The 26,761-nt window shown below is 42.8% G+C and overlaps 1 long non-coding RNA gene across 1 annotated transcript; it reads left to right on the top strand.

The window, feature by feature from the left end:
* The first annotated feature begins 16,836 nt into the window (after window positions 1-16,836).
* On the top strand, window positions 16,837-26,245 carry LOC139055488 (uncharacterized). The gene is made up of 3 exons (XR_011511795.1): window positions 16,837-16,942; window positions 21,550-21,608; window positions 26,095-26,245. It is a non-coding gene; the product is annotated as an uncharacterized lncRNA (long non-coding RNA).
* Window positions 26,246-26,761: the final 516 nt, after the last annotated feature.

The raw sequence follows: 26,761 nt of genomic DNA, 5'->3' as shown, positions 1-26,761 counted from the left end.
TACACCATTTCCGTCACGCGATGAAATCAGATAACACAAAGTTCGGCGACAACAGACAGCCAGATAGAAGCATCGATAATTTTCCAGAAACTTCAGATACATGCAAGCGCATCCCACGCTGTGCGAGAAAATTCGTTAGGCGGCGAAACGTGGTCGCCCGATAAAGATAAGTACACGTGACAGTATAGACCGTTTCATCGGGCGAGGAAGATGGGGCGCGCGGAGAGCCTTTCCTCCTCTCTGGCTTGGGCGATCCGGCGCGGCGCTGCTTGAAAGTATTGCTGTCGCGCGCTGCGGAACGATTTCGAGATGTTTTAGATAGTACTTTGTGAACTTTGCGCCATGTCCGTTCATATAAGGTCGTCAGGGAAGAATTTCGGTGTATCAGTAACTAGAGTTGGCGGAAATATCTCTTGGGGGCGCAAAAATGTCACGCGCTTTATCAGCCGCGGTGTACGAACATTATCAGTCGCGATGTGTGTATGTGCTGTGAACTATTTTGCTTATATCGGTTTTAATTCAACAAAGAAAACCGGTGTATCTGTATTAGCAGCATGAAATGGTAAATCTGCTCACTATCTGATCGCTTGGCGTAGGGAGCAAAACCTAAAGCATAAGAGCACATGCTCGTGCACGGCCAACCTAAGGCAACCACGAAACATCTAAGCGGCAGGCGCTATAAAAAAATTGCAATGCACCGGCATCGTTCTCGCGCGTTTAAATTCTAGTAGGCTTCAAATTACCACGTCTACGCTAGCATTCCTGCATGAGGCCGACGGCGCTGCTCAACACAGCGATCACTGCGGTTGATGAACCAGCACGATAACTATGTAAGCTGTGCGCTTCGGCACTGTCTTTTTGGCCTGCATACAGCCATAACATGTGAGAGGGATCGCATAAAAAGAATGCGATGCCTTTTTTGAGGACAAAATTTCCGTAATACGTGTGAGTGCGTCGTAGAGAACGGAACGAACACAACCGCAAAACTAAATTCGGTTTTCAGCCTCTTTCTGGAAGAAGCAAGAGAAAACTGGCTAACGCCGCCATAGGACCTCGCATACCCACTCCGCACAACGTTTATAAATATGTAACCGCTGATGCCGTATGCTTGGACCATGCGGTATATAGAACAATGTTATATGTAATCCAGCACCTACCACTGCTTAGGACGCTCGCGCAAATCGTAAACAGTCCCTTTGCTGGAGAAGCGTAATTCAGACTGTAAGGCATGTTGCTATTACTTGGCAAGACTATTTTATTCAGGGGCGGAAACCTCATCCATGGAACCAAGTAGTCACGCAATGTAACCTGCAGCGAACAGTTTGAACGCATGTCATAGTATAACGTCACAGCTCCTATTGTACAGCAGAACGGTGCCGGCGCTGTTACGATCGTCGCGTATGTTTCATGGCTCGTAAACCGCAGCTTACACTGTAAACGGAAATAACTCCGAGGTGGGAGTATAACGCTTGTCCTCTAGCGACCCCCCGGTTCGGAGTTTATTATGCTCCGTATGATCGGAGTAGAATTTTTACTCCGTGCGAGCGGAATTTTTGCGTGGAATTTTGGGAGTTATTTTTTCTATCTTTTCTTTCTTTTTTGCTTTGCAATGGACGGGGTTTTTTCGAGGTGCGACGGGAGTATAAAAAGAGGCATCGCGTGAACCTCTTTACATACAGAGGCTGCTGGTCAAATTTCGAAATATGCACACGAGACCGCATCAAATTCGACGAAACAAGTCAATGAAAGCACGTATATCATGACATACATAAACATTTCAGAAACGCCCAATACAGAAATTTGAAAGACATCCCACGTACACGCGATATCCAAATAGCAACGGTGCCAGTATACATACCCACGATATTGTGTGCCTCTAAACCGCCTAGGGAGCAGCTGTGCTGTTTTTCAGAATTACGACTCACATGCTCGTTCATACGAGATGTGCCTCTCTGATATTAACAGAATACCTTAATCAGCACAAAACTGTTAATTCAGAATAGTGAGAGAAAAAAGTTAATGGCGTAGATTTTCACAATTACCATGCCATTCTGAGTGCTGGAGCGACTTCGCACACTGCCGGCGTTCGCGGCCAAAAAGTAGTGCGTCAGTTACAGTAAGCAAGAAAAATGTAAGTGCGTCTGCTTCATAGCAAAATTAAATTTTTTGCGATACAGTGGCAGCGTAGCAACAAATTATTACGTGTGAGCATGACCCGCAGCAGGCGACGCAACTCCGAAAAATGCGCAGTCATACATATTATACACCGCACTAGTTGCTCCGCGTCCAAGCAATATCTCTCGGCTGTGAAAAGGAGCTACATAGCTGATCTATCGAGTTAATGCCGAAACTCGGAGCCAATAGGCATGCGTCTAAATCAGTGTCTCGGATAGAGCGTAATGTTAATGCAATATCGGAAGCAATGACGTGACCAAAGCCTATATGCGCGATAACAATTCGATGCACATCGCTCAATAAGAAGCTTTATTTACGGTACGCATACTTATGTCCTACCGTTTTTCTTCGGGTGAAAATATCCGTTCGCAGATACATAAAAACAGTTGCTTGCTCTCCGATCTTTCTCACTGGCAACACAGCACCGCAACGAACTTGGGGTACGCCATACATGTGCGACTGGCACGGACGTCTTCGCTCGAACAGTGGCTGCTGTTGCCATTGCTACGCGGTCCTTTCAAACATTACACCGGACGTTGTCAGCACGTACCCAAAAGAACTTAAAAGTCGCATTTTACTTATTGAACAACACAAGCCAGGGTCACGGAGCACGAAAACACAGTCAGAACCTGAGCCGACATCACGAGCCAGTGAGCAGCTTCGAGGTATACCTACACTGTAAAAAATTTCCGTAATTTTACGGTCAAACCTGCCGTAAAAATTACGTAGACCATTCAGTTTCATGAAAAACGGCGGAATTCTACGTAAAAAACGTACGTGAGCTCTGTTTTTTGAAATACGGAGAACCGTCCGTAATTTCATGTGGAGGGCTACTGAGCATGTTAAGAGCGAAAAATCAACACGCAACGAATATAAAGAAAAGACACCGCCCACGTTTACCAGCAGTTACATAATATCACCATAGGTAACGCTGCTTGAACATTATTCGTAGGCGAATCGTAGTACGCACGCACACGCTGCTTACCACCCTTCATCGCTTCTACACGACGGGTTGCATTTCTCCGCCTCAACAGTATAGAGTGGACAGCGGCTGGAAATGGCGGTGTGCGGTGGTGGTATACCTGTTGCATTTGGGATTTCACTGAAAGAATAAGAAGGAATCGACGATGGACTGCTACGCAAGTAAGTGATTTAAGTGTCTTTTGTTGGTGGTGCACGTCGTGCGTGCGAAATGCACCGCGATGGCCGGTGACGGGCTCAACTGTGTTGTGTGAGCATGCCCTGTCAATGCCCTGTAACGACATTCCCGCTTGACCATGAGGATTGATAAAGCCACGGCATTGCGAGACTGTGATAAACGGTGCAGCATTTGTTGTGCTGATTGCATATAGAGTACCTTGAGGCTCGTAGGCAACTTCAGCGAAGATGTCGTCTGTAGCAGTTCGTTATCGGCTGTATGTGCCAGCTGGTTTACTGACGTTGGCATTCCAGTTTTGCAATTTGTTGTGATGTGTTCTTGGCATTCCAAAATAAAGTGCAGTTAGTGTTCCCCTTAGCAATCTCTCACGGCGCGGTGTAACACTATGTTAAGCCTGTTTCACATGATGCGATTTTCGTCGCACCGGAAGTGCGATTTCCGTCGTTTGCGATGAAAATCGGAGTCGCAGTGCCGACCCCCCGATTTTCGGCTGGTCGCACAGTCGGTTGGTCGCACAGTCGCACCGTCGCACCGATCGCTGCGATTTTCCGTCGAAATTGCGCGGAGAGCTGTCAACGGAGCTATTTCGCCGGTTTGTTTTGGAAAAAAGCGCCTCGCACGACAAGTGCAATGCGCGGAGACGTGGATCGTCGAATTCGGTACGTACGCGAAGGGAGAATAAAAAACTTGCACCGCAGATTGCATTCTCCGATTGCTATGCGTTCGTTGACACGCTACACAGCAAATGAAGTGCATTTTCACGTTTGCTTCGTACGCCTTTGTGAGTTGTCAGTGCTAGGAAGTGTTCGATCCCCAGCAGACGACGAGGTCGTCATAGTTTTCTTTTGTTGAGTAGCATGCAAAAATCGCGCTTACGGAGCAGCTTGAATTATTTCAACCTCGGCAAGGGCAAATGACAAGACAGCAAAGTACCCGAAATTTCAACGTTGCGCTGAACGCGGTACCGTTCAGTTGCATTTTCTTGTCGGTATTCAAGCACGAATTTCCCGATGCATCTTGAAAGCTTATCTTGCCTCTTATTAAATTTGACAGAGCAAAAGTGTAGGCTATCGTAATGAATTTGCTACGATAGCACTAAATCCGTGGCTTGAATAAAATATTACATGCACGTTTAGTTGCACCTCTTCTCTGGAGAATTTTTTTTTTCTTGCACAGAAACCAATAAACGTTGACTATGTTGCGGACTTTGTATCCCTACTGCATCTGTATGAACACTTGCTCTGCAAGGTAATCAACTGTACAGCTAGTAGATTAAGTAAATTGCTTGCCATAGTGGCACAGTGACAACGTACCCTCCTGCACAATTATGTAGAACTCGTGCAACAATGCGAAAAGCAGGCAAACGGCCTGTTCTTGTGGGGAGAAAACAGTATAAAACGACACGCTGAAGAAAAGTAAATCAAAACTGTGCAGTGAAGTGAGCCAGTACAAGCAGTTGCACGTTCACAGCTGATCAAGTGTGCAGAAACATTCATGCCTTACATGTTTCTAGTAAGTTTCTAATAAGTTTGTGATCACATATATTAGTGTGTAAACCCATATAACGATATCCGCTGCGATTACTATCTTTATAAGTAATGAAATACCATGCTACTTGCAAGAACATATATCACCTGAGGATTTTAGAACAAATTTCTGCATTTAAACTATACACAATATGTGGTTTATTCAATAAAAGAACACAAACTGGGCTTTTTTGCAATGACAAACTTATTCCAAACTTTACTTACATACAGGCAAGAAAAAAAATTATAGACAGAAATATTGTTCTTCAATTTGTTCACCTGCCACTGTGGCTATAGCATTCTGCTGCTAACACAAGGCGAGGGATTGATTTGCCAGCCATGGAAGTCGCATTTCGATGGGAGTCATAGGTGTGAAAAAAAGCTCTTGCGCTTAGATTTAGTTCATCACCTTTTATTGAACCCTTACACTTCAAAACGCTATTGCACGGGGGGCATGCTTAAGCAAAATCTAACACCAATAGAAAGCAAAGCGCAGAATTGTAAAACAACCATCTTTCGTGATAACTCAAGTGTGTAAATATTCATTGCATCAATATGCATTGTTCAACAGCACTGCACAAGTAAGCATGATCAGGTATAGCAAGTACTTTTTCAAGAAGCTGGTTCTACAGATGTATAAATGTCAAGGCATGAATGCTCATACTACGTCGCACACATAGCACAAAGAAAACCTTTTTCAAGAGTTGTCCCATCTGGCAGATATGAGTGGGCCATAAGCAGCAGAAACTTTATTGCAGGACATTGTGTAATACCGCTTATGAAAGAATGAACAGAGTGAAGAGGCTTTTAACCCTTTATTGACGAGTGTTGCCTACAGGACAACACCAAAAAAGAATTTTTTTCTTGTCGAGTTTAAGTATCAAGTACGAAGTTTCTTGCTAAATGTCTTCGGCCAACACTGAATGACAGGCAGCAAGCGTCATTTGTTGGTTTAGAGCAGGAACACTGGACGAGAAAGAAGACGTTTGGCACGCAAGCAAGTTCAGAGGAGACAGGCCAATGCAACGTATGCAGCTGCAGTAGTGTCGCACATCTGATGTAAAGCAAATGAAATGGGCACCTATGGTTCACATATGATAAGAGCTGTCTATACAAATTGAAAATAAAGCTAGGTGGCTTCATTGGGGTGAAGCCCACGTCCAGTTTCCTGCCTGGGGTTTTCCCTCTATTGCTGAAAAATTTCTGCAAAATATTTTTTCTTTTTGTTGATTATGCTTACTCTTGACGTGTTTTGCATATTTAGATAGAACAATAAACATGTTTTCTCGGTATTTATATGTCTCGTCATCAAAGGGTTATTAGCAGTACCTCATGCTGCTCTAATAAGAGGAACGATGAGCAAAAACATTTCTGGTAGAGCACTTAAACTAACTTTCTGAAAGACAGAAAATTCCAGGTGAGAGTTGGAGGTACGTTTAGCCCACACACACCAACAACACGGGCATACTACAAGAAACACTACAGCCTATGGTATATTACAGTCTGTGGGAAAGCTATCTTATACTGAAATCAAGAATGATGCAACAAGCCCTCGACAACACTGCAGACTTTCTTGGCTAGTCTGGCCTCTCGCTTTATGATAAGTCAGCTCATATCGACGTCAGAAAAAAAAGAAAGACTAGAATCAAGAACTACCCCAGATTGCACATTGTGATCCACATAGCTGGACAAATATGCCCGCAAGTCAACATCCACAAATCCTCAGCTAGTGTAAGCCCATGACGGCAGAGCCAGCATGCGGGTGAAACAATTATGCAATGCCTGGACGCAACTTCCACACCTGGTGAAAAGAATAATCTCGAAATAACGAGGGTGGGCGAGCGGATACTATAGAAAATTGCAGATGCTGTGCTTGTGTCCAAGGTATGGTACGGTATGAATTACCAGCAGCACACAAAAAAGACAACTCATCGAATACAGGCATCGGGTAGTAATAACAGGTCTTTCCAACTGTACCATGCTTGAAGACCTCTATGAGAAAGAGCTAACAAACAAGCACCTAGACAGAGTAGAGTTGCAGCCTGCAGCACAAATTCTTTGTCTCAAGAGCTCAGAACCTCATCCCAAGATACTATGCCAGCTAGCATATGAGATGCAAAGACGACTACCCCTCCCTTCAGAAACACAACCTCGGGAGTACCTGAACTTGAAACACAACAGGCCCATACCATGGAATATGGGGGCAAACAATTAGGCCAGGCGACTATATGCAACTGCCAAACACACAGAGGAGGTTGCTAGTCATGAAGATACAAGCAAACATAAGGTACATATAGTACACTGATCTGGCAATAGCAGTGTAACAGTAGTATGACACTACATAAAACTAAACCCCATATAAGTGAGTACCATTCCAGGTCATCCTACACCTAGAAAAGCTGAACGGAAAGCAATCAAAGCAGCACTTGTAATGCAGATTCACCCTGCCCAACACCCTGCATGAATTCACCAGAAACTGTCTGGGCCTGCACATCACACAAGATTGTCAGGAAAATCACGAGATTAAAACGCGACTTGCCAGCACATAGCCAGAAATTAAATTACAGGATACATAGCCATGCAGATATTCCAGGACACAAGCGGGCTTATAAGCCTGACATAATAACTGAAAACTAGATGAGTTTGTGTTTATTCATTATTAACTAAAGTGCAACAGATAGACAACACACAAGAACGAAGCGCTCTGTGTGTTCACTTCGTTCCTGTCCATCGCATTTCTGTTGCAGTATAGTTAATGAATTCATAAGGCTGCACAGGAGAAGAATGATACCTCTGCCCAAGGGCCCGATCTCACATCCAAATCCACGCATGTGCACACACAGACACAAATGTTGCAAGAGTGCATAGCATGAAGCAGTATCAACAGGATGACACTAGATATGGATGAGGACTAACTTTCAACTGAGGTTCATTTGTAAAAATGTGGCGAGTTGTAAAAGGACGATGAGCAAAACGAGAACAAGGTGAAAGCAGGAGCCAACGTTTCGACAAGTGGACTTGTCTTCTTCAAGGTCCACGTGTGGAAACGTTGGCTCCTACTTTCACCTTTTTCTCATGTTGCTCATCGTCTTGAATTTCCATCTCCTGCCTTCCCCGAGTTTTCCCCAGAAAAAGAAAGACATCTTTGAAGGATAGATAAAAATTGGTGCTTGATGCAGCCAAACATAAATAAAAATGCTACAGAAAGAAAATAGAGAAAAATTCCAAGTGCAGGAAAAAATAATTACAATTGCCAATGCTGCAAGCCAGCACCTTTCAAGAAACACTGTTGTTATTCCAATAGACATACTGACAGCTTGCTTATGCAATGCAAGCACATTCTTCCAGTTCCATGCCATTGGGAAAAAATGAGTTTCCTGGAAGGTAGCCACTTGCACACTTGGTGATCACTGTTTTTTTTCCCTGGACTTGTATATCTATGTGTATTTTCCCCCTTTCCGGCTTTTATGTTTGGTTTCATCAAGCACTAGCCTTTATCAGGTTTTATTGCTGTACTACTTTGTGGTAACCTTTAGAGATCACTGCATTTTCACAATAAACCTTTTAATTAGAAGTTAGCATACCCTGTTCTTACTGCTTCACACTGTACATTCTTGCTACATTGGCCAAATAAAAGATTTTATAAGGTATCATGACGGCCATTAAAGTGACTTGCTGCAGCCTAAAAAAAAAAACGAATAGCCTGGCTGCAAATGGCACCAAAGAACGCATAGGACAAACAAGAATACCGTGATGATCTAACAATCAAAAGTTTAATGTACACACCGAGTAAATGCTCGCTGACAGACAATAGACTGAACATACACAAAACGGAGAAGCAAAAATTCATGTGCATTTCCTGACGGGAAATGCATCCATTTCTAACGGAGGCCGTGATGACAAGATTAACCCAGCATTTTTAGATCTACAGCTTCCGTAATTTCTCTAGGCAGCCGATCTGCACAGAGTGCTAGCTTCTTCCTCTACAATGCACGCTCAGATGTGGAGAGTGCATTGTAGAGGGAAGAAGCTAGCATTCTGTGGAGATCGGCCGCCTAGAGAAATTATGGATGCTGTAGATGCAAATACACTGGGAGAATCTTGTGTCAGCATGGCCGCTGTTACACTTTCAGAGATGGATGCGTTTCCTGTTGGGATCTGTATGGACACGCATCAGATCTTGCTTCTGCTTTTTGTGTAAATTCGATTTATTGCTTGTCGACCAGCATTTACTCGGCATGGTCAATAAACTTTCATTTGTTAGTACACCTCATGAGATTATCTTGGTATCTAGCAGAAAGGTGTTCATTATTTTTAGAGTGAAGCTGTATATGCCTAGGCGAAACACTCATGGTCCGATCACAAGAACCCTAGCGTAGGGGTATGAGCCATTGTTTCGGGGGTTGTGAGCCATTATTCGTCTTACATGAGGGACGGAGACATTTCTTGTTGGGTAGACATAGACATTGTTGGGCTTATGCATTTAACACACAAACATTTATCTACGCATTATTGCAAGGAAGGGACACAGAGCGGGACGGGGTTAAGACAAGATCATGATGTCATAATTATCTTGCAGCAAAGGTGTGGCGGGCCATTGGCTACACCGATAGTGACGTCGTTTCTCTCTAGCAGCAGGCGTGCAGAAGTCTCTCTCAGACCTCCCTATAGGTTCAAAAATGTGTCCCTGTATTTAATTAAATGAAATGTGTAGCCCCGGTGTGTCACTTGGTAACTACAGTGCATAACTGAGTCATAAACATTATGATTAACGCATTACAAAACACAAATGCGTAACATAATTCAGAAAGACTTCGATGGACCACCTGGATTAACACAATGAACCGCTGCTCATTGCACTTTCGAAGATGGTGATCTTGCAAAGTGCTATGTGCGGCATTCCAAATAAACAATGTCATAAACCCAAGCCAAACATGAGCATAACCTCATTAAGAAACACAGACATAACCAATAATATAGAAGGACTTGAATAAGCCATTGGAATTAACCCAGTGATAAAAACCGGGGCTGCACATTTCAGCTTCGCTGGTTTACCGTCTGTACAGGTTGCATGGGCAGTAACTTTTTCTGTTATTGTTTGTTAAGTATTGTATAATGTTGTGCCAGTAAAACACGTTGGCCTAGTTGGTGCAATGTAGTGGTACTGCTTTTTTTGCTGTTTTTTTTCTTAATGTTGTGCCCTTCTTCCTTTTGTAACAAATTTTTTTATTCCCCCTTGCATAATACTCCAACCTTGCAGCCTGCGAGGTATATAAATAAATTAGTACATAAGCACCTCATTCATTCATCTGCATACACCTCGCACCATTCCTTGCTCAACAAACGTCACAGTGTTGATGTCTCGCAGCGTGCATCTACATTAACTGCCGTTTGCGTTTCGGTATGGTTTGTGAACAGTGTAATGTATAAAGATTACATGACGTTAAGGTTGTGACCTATGCGGTGCATAAGCAAACCTTGCAAAAGATGACACGTTGGATTGTTGGAAATAAGACAAATTGTATATATCGCAGTTACTTTAACAGCATTTAATTGACCACTTGACAGAAACTTCACTTCGCATAGATTCCAACACGTACACTGAATCTGCAGTTTTCCTTTTTTGCTTATTAAAGCAGTCGTTACTGCATAGCCACATGGTAGATTTGAAAACAAAGTGAAATAAATTTGTTTGTTGCAATATAACAATATGTGTAGATCACTGCGATTGTAACCCCAGAACTTAATACAAACATGCACACTATAGGACGCATACAAATGTTCAGGACAAATTTCAGAATGTTTGCGTCCTGATGCTTATGAAAGTGAACGGTTTCATTCCATAGCTATCAATGTGAGGGAGAGAGAAAACTTAATTGTGTTCGTGGAACAAAAACGCATTGATAAGCTTAGAAATATAGTCATTGCTTAACACTTTCGAAATGAATAATTATAGCTTGCTATCGACACTGAAGCAGCCATTCGGCAGCAAGAAAAGGAATCAGTTTTTCCAGCTCTGAACATTGAATTGCAGTAAATGCAAGCAGGCATACAATTCTGCTAATATAATGTTTAGGAATACCAAATTGGAATAAACATTGAGGCTTGCATTTGTACTTTCTCTGGCTGAGCAATCTAGTTTGAAATGACTCCCATAAGCATGTCGTAACAATGTTGATCTAATACAGGTTAAATGCATGACTAGCTTAAGAAATCTGGATGATTGCTATAAATTACAGTGAAGAAACTATAATATCTAATAACATTAATAATATAATAATAATATTTATTTCGACAAAACAGGCTAACCGTGAGAGGCGTGCGAGGCTGAGCAGAAAGCTGAAAGATTCTACGGCAAGTGCGCCTGCCGTGGGCCTACGATCCTGCATTATGAATAGCGCGTATTGATATGGTCTTCTTGTTAGAAGTTCCGAGTATACTACCAGCGCGAGACACGGGACAACAAAGTGGACGAGAAGCGTATCTTTTAGAATGCTATGTTACAACGTACAGGTTTCTACAAAAGTGACGGTAACTGCTCGAAACATTTGATGCGTCGGCTTTTGCGCCTTTAGAAATATTGAGAGGGGGCTCCCATATATATATTCGCAGCGCAAGCACGGCGATGGACGAACCAGGCTAGCGCTAAGGTTGAATTTCACAACACAATTTTCATTCCACGTCGTAATCACACAGATCGTTTGAGGCTTCGTTCAGGGGCACACGCGGGCGTTCGGGTTGGTGCTTCTTGTTGCGTTTGGCGTAAGAATATGGCTAGGAGCAGGCACCACATATGCGCAATGACAGGCAATATACACGCATCATTTCTCTAGACGCTGACGCCGAGCACGGGTAGCGCTAGGATCTTGTTGGGCTGACACGACAACTTCGTGGCAGCCGAATTCCGAATACTGCATATACGGTGAGGGTAGCTATATGAACTTGTCGATAGGTCATCTTGCAGATTGTTGTAGCACAGGCAGAACGAAACGGTCATAGAAGGTAGATAAGGCAACACACATCGCTGAACCACCTGCGAACAGCTGTTTACGTGCGCGATGTCGCACTGAACTACAGAAACCGCTGTCGCGCACCCCAAGACAAATCTTAACTAACGTTTTTAAATTAATAAACGTACATATTATTTGCTTCTAATTAATAAAAGTCAAGAATATTATACTGTAAACGTTTTATTCATTACAATAAAAGAATTATGCAGCGTGTGCCACGAAACCTGGCAGTAAGCAACCCTGGGCGTCGCACCAGTCGCATTGTTGAAATCGCAATCATGTGAAATGAGCCCTCCAAAAATCGCATTGCGACGCGTGCGACAGCACCGATTTTCGTCGTTGCAGTCGCAGCATGTGAAACAGCCTTTAGCCGTATTCGGCGACGCATTGCATCACAGCGGAATTCTATTTTTCCTTAAGCTTAGGATGCAGTGTGCTTGGCGTGCATAATCGCTGTGTTCATATGCGTAATTGAAAGACTGCTTCTGGAATCGAAAATCTGCTTGTGTATGAAGACCTCATAGAGCATGTTGCATGCGATGCTTCTACATCACAATGAATGGACGGTGTAGCGTGCTTGCTGCCGTAACCTCGTGCGATCTGCAGTGTTACGTAACACTGGTGTAACACGGTGCCTTGGAACACTTTGGGATCGAGCCCGAGCAATCGTGCGCGATCGCACTTGAAAGTGTCCGCGTGGATACCCATTAAGGGTCGCTGGAGAAGAAATTGATTATTTTGCTAGCTGGTAATCGGCATCAGATGTCTCGCGAATTTTTGTTTTTGTTTTGTTTTTACTTCAGACAGCTACCAGGCTGACTATCAACGTTCTGACGCAATACGTCAGCATTTAACGTAATCTGGGAGTGGATTGCCACGTAAATTTTGCCCATCTGCGGCCATAATTGTAAAGCAAGTGCATGTGATAAGCAATTTTTAACGTAACCTTGACACAGAATAGCGGTGCCCAAAAGTGTGTAATGGACATCCAAAATTACAAATGTTCCAAACTGGTATAAGAAAATCAAAAGATGTGTCAACACTCATGTTAAAGGCTGGTTCTAATACCGACTGTCTCTAGTTGCGTAGACTAATTTTCAGCATATAGGCATCAATACAATAATTATTCTAAAATACATGTTGTGAGTTATGTAGAGCAAAATGTCTGCTGTTTTTCCGAATAGAAGGTGCTTCATGAAGTCTTTTTTTAAATGAGCTTAATGATACAATTGAAGACACCAAACAATACCACAGCAATCGGTAATTTGGTGACAAGCTTATGTGCAAGAGCATTTGTATATGAAAATGTTTTTGCTTTACTGTGGATGACCGTCTGAAAATACGTGATAATATTTGCTTCAATTGCAGCTATTGCACCACTGAAGGATGTCTGTGTGCCGGTTTGTGCTCAGTTTCTCAGCCAGTGGGCCTGAGAAAGTGTGCCACAGTAGTCTGTCTAGTAGTGCTCTTTGTTCTGGTAAGCTGTGCCATTCTATTGTATATCTGTCTTGCATATGCAGTCTTAATAGACAGTGACTGCAAATGTTGGTGGAATGACGAGGCCTATGCAAGTAGAGTAATTTTTGCAGATGCATTCAAGAATAATTGATGATTTGTTTTCCTGTGGCAACAAATTGGTTCAGTATGAGCACGTCGACTTGAAAGGGATGTTGTTTCGTACCTGACTTGGTTGCACATATGAGTGGTGTTTAAAAAACACTTATAGGGCCAGAGTTCAAGATTTGAGGCAACAGATAAAACATGCACCAATAAAATAACTGTTTGTCTAGTGTTGGCTTAATGAGTATGCAACAACACTGCACACTGATCGTTAGCACTGTTATGCATGGGCTCCATGGTAACTAAGATTAGCCACGAATAAGCTCACTGTGAGCTAGTGTTGAGCTAACTATAACAGGTGAGTATGCGATGATGTAATTAAGTGCAACATTAGAAGGCAATGTAACAATGTAAAATAGCCTGAGCTCACAGCTGCGTTGCGTGGTCAGGCGACCAAAAGATATAAATATTTAAAAGGGAACGAACAGTGCTACTGCCAGTATGAAGTGACAGTGTTGTACACAGCAACATATTCCCTTTGTCCTGTCTGTAGCCCTATTCGGTTCCCTTATAAACATGCACCAAGCAGCCCAATTCAGAACGTTCGGCAGGTTGATCTGAATACTTCAATTTGCCAAGCAGGTTAAGTGATGGCACGCTAGCATAGTGGGAGCTATTCTGAAAGTAATGTCTGCTATGAAAATTTGTCATGAAGATACTTCACTGCTAAAAATTTGGTGTACAACTGCACAAAGCAGCATCAATAGCTATGTTGCTCCCCCATGTGTCAAGGGTCTGTGCATGTTTTGTGAGATAATCCTTGAGTCGTCGGCCGGTTTGTCCTACATAATTGCGGCTGCAGGACAGTGGGATATTGTAAACAGCACCAACCGTAGTACCTATGAACTCCAGCACATACTTTTTGATGTAAACTTCACGTGTTGCCCTGGTCCGGTTAACATTTTGTACATGCCCAGATTGCTTGGCACTGAAAATAAAAAGGTAGTTTCAACTCTCTGAGCAATTTGCTTGAATTGATGGTTGCCTTTGTGTACAGATTGCATAACAGTCATAGGCCTTGGCTTTCTCGAAGTTGTCTGACCTGAGACGTCAACTACGTTCAACTCCATTAAATGCTTCTTGGCAATGCATGCTAAAAGGCAGTGCGAACGCACTGTTAAAAGCAAACATTGTACTTGGTTATGGAAGCTCCCCTCCACGTCGGGGTGGTACCAAAGGTTAAATGTGCTCTCTGGTGTTCCTGTAGAAACAACATGCTTCAGTGTTCAGGTGCACCAATAGAAAAGTTAAAAACACCTTTGAGTGCAAGGAATAGCTCCAGCTCGATGCTCACCACAGAAAATCTTCAGGCCCAGATAGTGGAGCTTGCCTTTCAGTAGTATTGCTTACTTGAACATGCGTGGCACTTTGTAGGAGACATTAAAAAGTTGCTCAACCACTTTAATTGCGGCTTTTCACTGCCGAGAACACTGTCAGCTAGTCGTAAAACACTAGCTGCTGTAAGAACCAGCGTAGTAAAGGTATTCTGCTTCATTGGAAAATTTTTGCCATATATGACGTGAAGTAAGGCTACTAAATGGGTTGAGTGATTTGTTTTCTGTCTTCTTTACAGTGCTAGATGAGCTCATGGAAGGGGGAAAACTACATTTCAATAGATGAAGTGCCAACAGAGAAAGCACAGTCAGAAAGAACAAAGACAGGACAAGGTGCTACTTGCAACTGTTTATTGAGGTCAAAAGCACTGAATATATAGCCATGAAGAGAGGGGGAAGAAAAAAAAATACGCACTGATTATGTGAATGCGCATGTGCAAAAATATGTAAGATGTATATGAAGGGAATCATAAGATTAACCAAAATCAAAAATTTATCTAAAAACATGCGTTCATTTCTGTAAATAGTCGGAGACGGGGTGTCGACACAGGTGTCCCCTCTTTTCTTAGTCTGGTTGGCCTCCAAAAGTTCATGTGCCACAGTGTCATTGCTTTTAAACATCATTGTTGTATAATGAAGCCTTGCTTCACGTACTTGCTTATTCTCATTCTCACATGCCTTGCAATGAAGCAGCAAGTTTGAGCCATAACCATTTTTGAGTGAAAGCTTGTGCTCCTGCAGGCGTTCATTATTACATTGGCCAGTTTGTCCGGTTTACTCCTTCCCACACTTCAGCGGTATGCAGTATACGACCCCTTTTCCGTACTTCACAAAAGGGTTTGTGTATTTACTAGAACACTCTACTTTCTTAGTCATCATATGCAATCAGACGGCACAAAGTAGCAAGTTTTTGGGGCTCGGAAGAAACCACAGGAATTTTGTATTTCACGATGACATGTTTATGATTATGCGCTACTTTGTGAGAATACGGTATCACCACTGGTTTAGCTTTCTTTCCCAATGTTTGACCTTCTTCACTGCTTCAGTTTCTTTCTTTTTGCACCTTTTTCAACAACGCCTCTGAAACATTGCTCAAAACCAAACAAGGAAAGGCAGCTTTCTTCAACTTCAAAATCTGTTTGTCAAAGGTTTTGTGTGCCTTATGACAGCACAATTTTTTAAGGGTAAATTCAAGGCACATAGTGGCAATCGCACGTTTAACAGTCTTGGAGTGCATAGACTTATACTGCAACAATTAATTGCAGGGTCAGTATACCGACCTCGTGCCCGCAAGGAATTTCTGCCTTATCCAGTGGCGATACCGCATTCTCACGAAGTGGCGCGTAATCTTAAACACGTCGCCGCTAAATATAAAATTCTTGTAGTTTTTCCTGCGCCCCGAAAGCTTGCTACTTCGTGCCTCCTGATTGGATCTCATGACTCTAAAAGTAGAGTGTTCTGTTAAACATACAAATCCTTTTGTGAAATGTGAAGAAGCGGTCGTATACCGTGGAAGTGTGGGAAAGAGTATATCGGACAAACTGGCTCATGTATCAGCGAACACCTGTGGGAGCACAAGCTTTCGCTGAAAAATAGTTATGGCTCAAACTTGCCACTTCATTGCAAGGCCTGCAGGAATGAAAATAAGCAAGTATGTGAAGCAAGGCTTCAGGATACAACGATCGGGCTTAAAAGTAAATACACTGTGGCACGTGAACTGTTGGAGAACTACCAGATTAAGAATAGAGGGGATGCCTGTGTCAGCATGCCTGTGTCTGAATATTTACACAAATGAATGCATGTTTTTAGATAAGTTTTAGATTTTGGCTAATCTTATGATTCCCTTCATCTTCTGTGTTCTCGCGCATGCACCTTCACACAAGCAATGCTTCTGTTTTTTTCTTCCCCTTCTCCCCATGACTATATATTCAGCTGCTTTTGACCTCAATAAACAGTTGCAAGTAGCACATTGTCCTGTCTTTGATCTTTCTTACTGTGTTGTCTCTGTTGGCGCTTCATCTTCTGAAAGCCCTTCACCAAGTAGCCCCACAACGTGTTCTACTGGAAAACTACCACTAGACAGTGATCTTCCATTTCTTGACCTCATTGTTTTCTTTGGTGAGTGTCATGTGCACTGCATCTATGCCCCGTCTTTTAAGGAGGGAATTCTGCCTTTCACATCAGTGCACTGTTCGACTGTGAAGCTCTGTCACAGAAGCACGAAATAGCATCCTCAACAAGTCGAGAACTTCTATACCTAGGTCTAACATTGGCCTACAGTGGTGTGACCACTGTTAGATCACATTCAGAAGGTCAGCCATAGTCTCAAAATCTGTGTTCAAAAAGGTGAATCAGACCAGGCCTTGACGCAACGTAGCAAGATGCACATGCAGCAGTTCAACTGTGTGGTTGTTTACAACATCCCGCTGTCATGCAGCTGCAACTAGGCAGGACAAATAGGCCTAATATTTGTTTGTGTGTGTGTGTGTGTGTGTGTGTGTGTGTGTGTGTGTGTGTGTGTGTGCGCGCGCGCGCGCGCGCGCAATTAACCAAAAGTCTTAGCCTGCGCTCGTGTTGTTTGGCCTTCTGTCTTTTCATGTTGTCCCCAAGTAATCAGTCGGTGTCACATTCTTATAGAATTTGCAGTTATGAGATTCATGCTTTGGAACATGATCAGAAGCTACCAAATGGATGACATAATCCATCTACATGTGTTGGTGTAGATAAATGTGTCTGTGCAGTAGGGGTAGGGGTAGGGCATCATATGTGCTTGTTTAGCGCTTACGTTGTTTCCAGAGCTTGTGACACAGTGATTCAAACTATGTCTGTGAAAACATTGCTGCACGTTGCAAGGAACTGTTACAACACTTGTAGGTGAAGCTCGGTGTTGTGAGAGGTTATAGAAACTAGCTTTTTGCAAGTTTCTAGAGCATTTTTTAAAGATGCTTAACTCCCGCGTGCATCGCGTTCATGACTCGCATGAAACTGTCAACAAGTATGTCCTTTATGCCATCCGTTTCTCAAGATTACATGCATATAATTAACCCTTTGAAGGTCGATCTTTTTCGCCATATTCGACCGCCCAGGGCCGATTTTTTTTTATTGCAGATTCCAATTCTTAGGGACTTATTTCGAAAAAAATTCACCGTAATTTTTCTAGGGTGTCCGTAAAGCCAGAAAAAAATTATTATGCGTTGGTATACTATATGTACTCTTTATTCATGGATAACAATAATAAAAAAGGAAATAAACCTATAAGAGTAAAAAATTTGTTACATTGTTATAGTTCAAGGCTTTGAAAATGTGCACATGAGAATACTTTGCACGACTCAAATGTTCCTGCTCTTACACTAATACATACTATTATGAGCAATATCTAAGGGAACACAGGAACGCGTAGAAAACACCCTCAGACCCAGCTATATGGGTGATACGCAGCGGCCACCATCAGAAACAAAGTGGAAAGAGGGACGCTGTTGTAACAATTGTTCACACTCCCGCCATGCGTCTGCAAAGTGCGGAATTTCACATCGCCAGCAGACAGTGATAACACTGTTCGATATTGCGTCACTGGTAACCTTTTGCGTCGAATCATTACAAAAGATAGCACTGTTCCGGACTTCTATATTGATTTGTGGTAAATCTTCTAAACCGGGAAAAAATTGTCTTTAAGGGTGAGTTCGAAATAAATTTATTGGCGCTTGCCGAATATTAAAAAGATATTGAAGCAAATGAAATAAGGCAATAGCGTTATTGCAGCTTATCCTCGTCCTTTGCTTTGTTCGTTGGTGTCCTAATAACGCGTCATGCCGCCGTCGACTTAACGACGGCCTCCATTCTTTGAGGCAAAGACGCGTAGACAGCCTCGATGAATGCGGTATCACGCTGAAGGTGGGCTTCCACTCATGTTCTATTGCTTCCCATAGTTGGTCGGAGTTCGCCAGTTCTAGTGAGCTCTTCGAAAGGTTCACTTTCATACGGCCCCAAACGTGCTCTATAATGTTCATGTCGGCACCCTTCGCACACCACTGAAGTTGCATTACCCCTCGCTCTTCCAAAAGGCGCGCCACGTCCTTCGAGGTGTGAACGGGAGACAAGTCCTGCTGGAAAAAATAACACCCATCTGGGTACGGCCTGTTCAACACATAGGGGATCATCTGGTGCTCGAGCAGAGTGCAATACGGAGCACTGGTGAACCTCCCATCAATTCTCACCAGTGGGCCTAGGCCTGCGTGGGAAATCGCCCCCCAGACGTTCACAGACACGTGTCCACTGGCGGCCACCTCCTGGATATTCTGCGGACTAAAGCGTGTGTTAGCGGTCCACCACACTCTCTTTCGTTGGTCCCAGCGGCTCGAGAATGTGAACTCATCAGAGAAAACTACATACTTCTACTTACTCTCACTCCAGCTGCGGTGTTCATAGCGAACCTCAGGCGAGCCGCTTTGTTGGCTGCGGTGAGCTGAGGTTTCTCTGCGGCGATGTGACTTTGCAGTCCTGCTTCTCTGAGCCTTTCTCGTACCGTGCTGTCGCTCAAGTTGTTCAGGCCAAGAGCACCTCGAACGTCTTTTGCACTTTGAAATGGCTTGTCGCTGATGGCAGCCACGATGCAAAGGTCGTTCGTTGTTGATCGAGGTCGTGTGCAGTGCGGTGCATCGTTTATGCGTCCTTCGTCTCGGTAAGCCTGGATAATCCGGTTGACCGTTTTCAATGGGCGGCTTGTCACGAGAGCAATATTGCGCTGCGTATAACCTCTTTTAGACATTTCTATTATATCTTCCCGCTCTTTAAGAGGCACTCGAGGCATCTTGAGGCTACAAATTCAGAGTTGACTGCTCTGCGTGGGCCACTGCACTGTGCGACGTGAATTTTTTCTGAACGAACTTCGCGCAACAGTCGCATGAGAGACAGTTTGTCAATGTTCTTTTTAAAATTTTTCTTTATTCCATTCCTCTGTCGTCATTGGTTCGAGCGTCGCCGCTGTTCAAGGTGCCACTGACAACCGAGTGCGTCGATTCAAATAAAGAATTGGTTTGAAATACTGGGCAAACTTCTCGGAGTACTATCAAGCGGTTGCACGAACAAAAAAAGAGAATGAAAGAAAAGAAAGTGAAACGGTGTAGGTAACTGGCGACGATCACCGTCTTATCGGCTGTTGGACGATCCATGACGTAAGCTGCTCCTTTGTAGAAATGCCAGCGTGGTGGGAGTGCCAACAGTTAGTGGAAGAGCGCTCTCCTTTCCCCCTTCGTTTTTCACAGCGCCATCTGTGTATCGCTCCGAGTCTGTTTCAAGGCTGTTTGCCATGCATTCTTGTGTTCCCTTTCATATTGCTTATGATAGTATATCCATAGCGTAATCGAACTGTGTAGGTGCACGCACTCAAGAAAACTGTGCGGTTGTGTGCCCAGCAAAAAATCAAAACGTGTGACAAACTTCCACTAATCTTCATCTTATCGCCAAGCAGATGCAATTAGTTTTCGCGAGTCTAAAAAAAAAAGAAAAGGAGCAACAGAAGCGCATGCACGGCAGCAACCTTCCTATGCGCACCCCTGCAAGCACTAAATGAGCGAGAAACAAGCAGTAGCCTTTTCAGCGATTAGTAACGAGATAGCCATCAGTTTTGCAAGCGCAAGAAGCCGAAACGGCCTGCGAAAACAAAACCCAAACCGCCACCCGCCCTCGCGCATGCCAATGCGCTAGCGGTAGTACATAGACGCGCAGGAGCAAACTAGCTCTAAAACAAACCATGCAACAAAAACTGAGAGAGCGAGCCGTGCTAAAGAAATTCCCTGTATTTCCACATAATGGCAGCACATGACAGAAAAGAAAAGGTTAGGAAATTGTCGCGCTTTTTAAACCTACAGACAGCGCCGTAAATATACGGCAATGACCATTTTTGTACTTCGCGGTGCGGTATATTTACATAATTGACCCTCGAAGGGTTAAGGAGTCATGCTCCTTGAAACAATTTCCCATAACAACATTGCAAAATACCACCTGAGGGTCTCGCATCTCTTACATCTGCTGTTTTGCACATCATAATTTAATAAAACTGCATTTAGTAGCTGCTCAGCACAGGCCCCATTTTGTTTTATCACACTTTGTCTTTTCTCCCCGTGCCCCAGGTCTTATTTCAACAACTGCTATCTGCAGGCCGTCATAAAATTGCTTCAACATTGTTGACAGATTCCAATATTTTTTTCGAACCATTCTCTCATGTGATCTAAAGAAAATTAACTTGATTAGCCTGACATGAAGATGAATTTGAAATAATTTATTTATTGTACTTGCTTGGTAGCACTGAACTGTTTCTTTAATCAATATAATACTTACAATTCACCTTTGTGTTTCTGGGTACCCGTAGAGATATGGTTAGTTATTCACCAGAAAGGATCCCGAATTTTCCACCTTCTTAGTGTAGGTTAGACACTCGCTTGTTGCACTTCACAAAGAGCAACTTGTGGTTGCTAGGAAAGAAAAGTTCACTGAGAATTTTCATGCATCCAATTTGATTCTGTGTACTAGCATGTTTGTATTAGCATGTATTTCATGGAGTTGAGGCTCCATAAAAGTACATTCTGTCATTCAATGTCTGTGACGTGGTTAAGCAGGTTGACCATATCTAATTAGAACTTCCTATGTTCTCGGGCACTTGTTTGCAACTTAAATTATGTGGTTTGGTGCTGTCAGTGCAAGCCTAATGTCGTTTCTTGTTCTCCCAGGAAGGACGCAAGCATTGCAAGGAGCCATTTGACCTGCCGCCACACTAATATTGTATTTGGTAAGGTCTATTACAGATATTATTTCGTGTAGTATGTGCTATAATTGTGTACAATGTGTTCAAAACTTCAGTAGGTGGGCTGGGCTGTTCGACAACAGGTGTTTACAAATTAATAATTATAAGAGATGTTCAAGGTCATTAGTGATACAATTGCTGCTCACTGCTGAATTTTTTTCCAAATTAAATGATGAGACATCCAGCAAGTGCGGCTCTCCTGGCTAAATATACAAACTTTCAAATACGGTTAATTTTTTTATCACAAGTGTACAACAGTCGGGGACAATTGTTCACAGCGACAATTTCATAATATTTACTTACATGCAAAAGTGAGTCAAATGTCAGGTGTACTTATGAAGTTTTGTGAAACAAGTTCATCATCATATTGCTTACTTCATTGAAAAGTTTGTCGCGCAATTCTCACTTCTATGAACAGATCAACAGTTGTCGAACGATGGTCGTCTCTATATATAGCCAATGTTTGGGCAAGAGCCTTGTCTTCACAGCACTAACAAGAGACTTCTTTGCCATGCAGCTTGAGCTGATCAGTATTAAGAGATTACATAGGATAGGAACACAAAGCATTAGTGGGCCTCTTCAATTATCAGTCGTTGACAGTCCTGGACTGCTTAGCACTGCTGTCCCGCATTTGATTTTCTCAATCAGCTTCCGAAGCCACATCCACCAGTCCGAGGGCAGCCAGTATCGCATTCGTTTTACCAGAAGTCACAGGCTCTGCGGACTCTCGGAGCTGTCAGCAGATATTTGTTCAGACATATGAAAGTAGCTACCAGACGGCGGCTGTCTTAAAAAGATGCATGGGGCTTGACGCCATGTTTTAAAAGAGGCTGTGTGTTTATGTGTACTTTGCGCGTTCCAGACAGAAAATATCATGCACTCAGCTATTGCTTCCGTTAAATCGATGCTTTGTGTGCCATAATGCGAGGTTTTCATGAGTGGTCGAATTGCTGCAACCTTAGTCCTTGTGTTTCTTTAGGGCAAAGCACAGTGATCAGGTGCAAATGCTTGCTTTTCTTGATGTGTTTCCTGAAATCTGTTATGCTCATTGCTATATGCATAGTAAACAGGTAGATTTCGCTGTTCAGATGAGTGAAACTGGTGGAGGAGGAAACATATCATATTGCATGTAGATATTTAATGCTGGTAGCTGGCGTCGCATACAGGGTGTTTCACGTAACTTGAGCCAAACGTTGAAAATATGCAAATGCCACGTAACTGCACAGAACCAAGGTAATGTTGTTTGCCCTCGCTTCGAGACACTCATTTTTTTCCATTTTGCCAGGTTAAATCATTAGTATTATGTAATTAATCAACTTCTCAAATATTATGATTAATACATGCTACATAAAAGTGTTTTTCCTAGCGTGAAAGAAGCCTGCAAATACACACTAAATTGCAAATACACACTAAATACACACATTCGCAGCACTTTGCGTGTATTCGCAAGCTTTTTTCTCGAAAAAACACTTCTACGCAGCATGTCTCGGACAACAGAAAGCTGTATGGGGAGCTTTTCATGTTGCTCTACAATTTCCTCATGGACACTTCTAATCTAATTATAATATTTGAAAAGTTGATTAAAAAATGAAGATAAAATATTTATTGTGGTGGAATTAAAAAGTATCTAAGTATCTCCAAGTTACAGCAAACAATGTTACCTTGGTTCTGTCGAGCTACGTCACATTTGCATATTTTTATTGTTTCGCTCAAGTTACGTGGGACAACCTGTATAATCAGAGCTTCACCGATTGCCGTTGACATGTGTGCCGATTGCTTCTGTTACCCAAATTCGAAATTTTGCTTTTGGATGTGCAGGATTAGTAGACAGTGTAGACGCGCTTTGTCCTAGACACACGTCAGGCCTTTAGTAGACGGTTTCACGAGCTTAGAGAATATCGGCCTGTGCTTTGTGGGTGAACAGTGATGTGGCACAACCGTGTTTTTGCTTATTTTTGTGTGGCAATGACGCTTAAATTTTACAGGAAATGAATGAGCTGGCTTGAATACAGCGCTTAAGGGGCCCGAAGAGCGAGAGCACGATGTAAACTGAGCTTTGTTAACATGTTCAATGTGCTCAGGCTGCGATTCCATTATGCAAGCTTTATGGTTGTGTCGGCGGCATGGCCTCTGAGACTGCACCATTTTGATGACCACGCTACTGAATTTGCTGTGTAGGGCGCTATCTACAAGTAGCTAAAAGCACGAGGTCACGGGATTGAATCCCGTCTACGGTGGCCGCATATCAATGGGGGCAAAATATGAAAATACCCATGTACTTAGATCTAGGTGCACGTTAACGAACCCCAGGTGGTCGAAATTTCCGGAGTCCTCTACTACGGCTTGCCTCGTAATCAGAAAGTGAATTTGGCATGTAAAACCCCATAATTTAAGTAGCTAATAGCAGACAACAGCAGCCAGGAGAGCGACTTCCAATCACGGTGCTTTCAAACAAAACCTTGGACAGTCCCAGGCAGCGGGATCACCACATGACTGTGATGTGCCCTTCTGTCAATGCAAGCCAGACCAGAAGCCGCAGGTGGTTTGCGGACAGTCTGGGACTGCATAATCGAAGGGGCACAGTGCTCTCACATACATTATGTCCACTGCGGGACGAAGGCCTTTCCTAGTAATCTGTAAATATATATGGCTTGCGCCAACTGACTCCATCCTATGCTTGCATATTTACAAATTTCGTCATGGTGCCTAGTTCTTTACCGTCCTCATCAGCGCGTTTTTTAAAATTTATCATGCATCATTTTTTGTCGTTCTGTTGCTTGTTGAGCAAGCCTTCATTCTCAAGCTCCATTTTTATCATGTCAGGTTTCAGTCTCTTAGGTTAGTTTTAGCACAATGCAATGATGGTACCTTTATGTGACTCAAGTCTTCTGAACAATTTATAGTCTTTAAATTTTTTCCTACTGATCCAGGACTACTGTGACTAATTGCCTTAAGTAACATACTTCATTGCCTTCTTGCCCTAGAAAATATAACCGGTGCCTTCTTGCGGGCCTTTAAAGTGGCAACTTGTGTACTGCGGACAGTAGGGCATGTTCAGATAAATTCAACTGGACATGCCTGGCGATCACTTTTAATTTTGATTTAAAAATTTATTTTGCTGCCCGAGCCTGGCGACAATAAAATTAACCTTAGTTTTCCAAGAAAAAAAAAGGTGTCTCTGCAAAAAACAATATAGAATTACCTGTTTAGTTAAAAGCATTTTCCCTGGATTTTACCGAATCTGCATTTTGAATAGATCCGAAGGAAATAGTGTTATCGCTGCGGTTTTAAAAATATTTTGTACCAGACTGCAGGCCAATAGCATTAATTCCAACTAATTATGACAGAGTATCCCCACTATAGTATAAAGAAGAAAATTTTCGGAAAGAAACATTGCATAAATTTACCAAAGTTTTTTTTCTTTGCATTTACTAATAGCACGGAATTTGGCCATCCTGTTGCCATGAGTCGTAGAAATTTGAGCAAATAGCTCTGTCCTCATTGGCTCTGAAAATCCACGGGAAGTGCTCATGTTTAGGCACGTTAATGAATTACTCTACTTTAAATTTTTTTAGGAGAGGCTTGATTCATTTCAGAAATTTCCCAAATTAAGCACATTCACATGAAGCAATGCAATCTGGAAAAATATGTTGCATTATTTGTTTCGTTATGGGATTGCAAGTCAAGAAACGGACAGAATAAACAGTACTGCCTGCCAGAGCCATGTATGGGGTCCAGGCATAATTGCAGGCTTCGTTACAAAAAGGGCAATTTTTTCGGTGAACACAGTGCAATATTATAACTTTTTATGAAGATGGGAAGGGTATGTTGATGCATTCATGACCGTAACTTTCAATTTTCACTGCTTGAGTAAAAAGAATATTACACATTGATACTTCTTCCGTGACACAAACCATATCCGAAAGGGGCTGACAGCTGTTGTGACACAGTTGTGGTGCAAGCATGGTTTTTTTGAATTGTTGCTATTGTTGCTATTCTACCAGCCTATCAGCTGGACAATATCTTTGGCTTGCTTGTTCTGGGTTGGAAGTAAACAACATGCATGGTTTGCGCTTGTTTCAAGAGTACTTCATTGTTTTGGGAAACAGTAGAATCTGCAAGGTTGTTTAATGGAGCAATGGAGCCGTGAAAGTTGAAAGCTATGGTCTGCAGTATGTGGCCATGGCAGCTCTACCTAAATATGGGAGATGTAATCTCCGAATGTCATAATGTGCACGTGACATCCAAGCAAACCATCAATTGACTTGGGTCCTTTCTATCTGAAGCTTTTTATGCTATAAGGCTACGAATGAATATATACCAACATGGCTGAGTCTGAACCATTTCTTTTGACAAGAGCACTTGTAGTGACAGTTGTGAATACGAAATCATTGTTTATCTGAAAAACAATAGCGATGATGATAGTAAATAATTGAACAGCCTTAATTGATTGGTGTTTCTTTCTTTCCAGGCAAAGCCGAAAGCCTCTGCAAGCAGCCAGTCATTCCAAGTCTCAACCAATCCTTCCTCCAGTCAGCTAATTTCTAGTGTCCATGCGGAGAGGACTTGCGCAAGAGTGGACACTGGACACTAAAAAGGCGACAAGGACAGACGTAAACTTCCAACCGGTGTTCATTACAAAATGGTATGTATATGTACTCTTGCACACTTGATCATAATCTGTTACAATCGTGCAAGTCAACATGGCCATCACAAATAAACGAGCGCACCAAGGCCTAAGGCGGCTTCCTGCATACAGACCCCAGATAATCAAATTCTTTAACAGTCAGTGCTATAGGGATGGCTTGCTAACGCAGTTGCATTCTACAATAGCCGCCGCCTCAATGATGAGTCTAGTGTTTTCTTTCACACTACTTGCTATTATTTCTGTTTTTTCAAACAGCCGATGACATTTGCATTGGGAGCAATGGATTCCAAAGAAACCTTCTTTCCCTTTTTGTACTTTCCGATTATGTTCCTGTAGTCTCAAGTTTAGGGAACTTCCCATTTGTCCCACGTAACGCTGTCCGCAGGAAAGAGGTATGCTATACACTATTCCTCTTGAGCATTTGATGAAACCCTTTCTCTGCACAATGTTGCATGATTTTGATTGTCTGCTCACAGGGCTGGTTTTGGCA

Source organism: Dermacentor albipictus, chromosome 2 (genome assembly GCF_038994185.2).
Source record: "Dermacentor albipictus isolate Rhodes 1998 colony chromosome 2, USDA_Dalb.pri_finalv2, whole genome shotgun sequence".
In the NCBI taxonomy this organism is placed as follows: Eukaryota; Metazoa; Arthropoda; class Arachnida; order Ixodida; family Ixodidae; genus Dermacentor; species Dermacentor albipictus.
Note: the sequence above shows the minus strand (reverse complement) of the source record. Positions and strands in the feature narration are given on the sequence as shown.